The sequence below is a fragment of the Dermacentor silvarum genome, chromosome 4 (genome assembly GCF_013339745.2).
Source record: "Dermacentor silvarum isolate Dsil-2018 chromosome 4, BIME_Dsil_1.4, whole genome shotgun sequence".
Lineage (NCBI taxonomy): Eukaryota > Metazoa > Arthropoda > Arachnida > Ixodida > Ixodidae > Dermacentor > Dermacentor silvarum.
In genome coordinates, this window is record NC_051157.2 from 188430393 (window position 1) to 188431913 (window position 1521).

The following is a 1521-nucleotide window of genomic DNA, read 5'->3' on the forward strand; positions in this document are numbered from 1 at the left end:
TTAAAAACAAGCTAAGAACCAGCCAAGCCCAACCAGGTTAAGCAAAGGAAAGCAAAGTAAAAGCTAAGAACCAGCCAAGTCAAACCAGGTAAGCAAAGGAAAGCAAAGTTAAAGCTAGGGAAGGGCCACCAGCTTGGCTGTTTGCCCAATCTTCGCACACACTTAGTGTGAAGCTGCTTCTAAGTTTTTTCATTAGCTCTTAGAATGAAACATTAAAGAAGAATGTATCAGGTGCTCTCTGGTCATAACTCATTTAACTTGAGCACGAAAGAAAGTACGAGCTGGTTGTCATGACCTAGAGCTAGGGGAAACAGCCGGTGATGTACCTGCCGTGTTCAGCCGAATTCTTAAACATGATTAATTATCCTTTATTTTCTACAGTGATTTTCTTTTGAAATTTCCTTTCTAAAGTATTTATACTTATATCAAAAACGAATATTTGAAAGTTTGAATTTGATTTCATCCGCTCTGTGTGCACCGCTCCGATTATTATTTCTCGAAATCACAATTACTGCGCCTAGGGCTCTATCCCCACGACATGGGGGCCATAAGTGCGAACTAACTTGCACGAAAGCTCAGCGGCAACGGGCATCCGGGTGTGGTGTCGTGGGCTCTACGGGAACTGCTGACTACAGCTTAATTTGTTTGCAGCGCAATACGGTTCAGTGATACGAGTTCCGTTGGACAAGTTGGTTTATGTATTCTCCCCGCTGGATTGTGTAATTCTGCAACTGAGCAACAGAAGGTGTTGAATAGCGTGTCGGTCCTTCGCTCACCCAGAACGCTATTGGACGCCACAGACATCGGAGCACAAATTACATGATATCTTACAAATTATTATATCCCTTCTACGTACGTAAATATCTACGCCATAGCGCCTTAGTCTCGATTTCTCGCTTTCAGTGATAGCGGACGGTCTCTTCGAGTACGATGGCTCAGTGGAGTCATGAGAAGCCTGTCAATAGATACGACGGTAGCCGAAATAAATAATAAAAACTGATGGCACATTTGCATGCGGTTCCCTTCATCGCGTGCACCGCCACCGCTTTACCTGAATCATTATCATCATGATCAGCCTATTTAGGTCCACTGCAAGACGAAGGCCTCTCCCTGCGATATCAAATTATCCCTGTCTTGCGCTAGCTGATTCCAAGTTGCGCCTGCAAATTTCCTTGACTTTTAACCGGCCCACGCTCTCCTTGTGAGGTCACTTTTGTTTGCTTTCAAGCGAATAGCAGTTGCCTACTTTGACATTTTTTTTAAAATCTAACTGGCTGGCGAAAGGCAAGCAGCGGCAGAAGATCAGAGGGCTTCGGTGGCGCCGATCTAGCACAGTGAAAACTAATAACCGGTTGAGAGGTGCGGCGCCGGCATCTCCGATTGTCCTGCTTCCCCTTGCTTATCTTGCAGTGGCTGGTCGAAAATCACTGGGGCATGCGACGGGGAGTAAAAATGCGGCTAAAACGAATCCTCAGTCAGGAAGAGTCAGCAGCGCGATGTCGTATGCGCGCCAACAGGCTC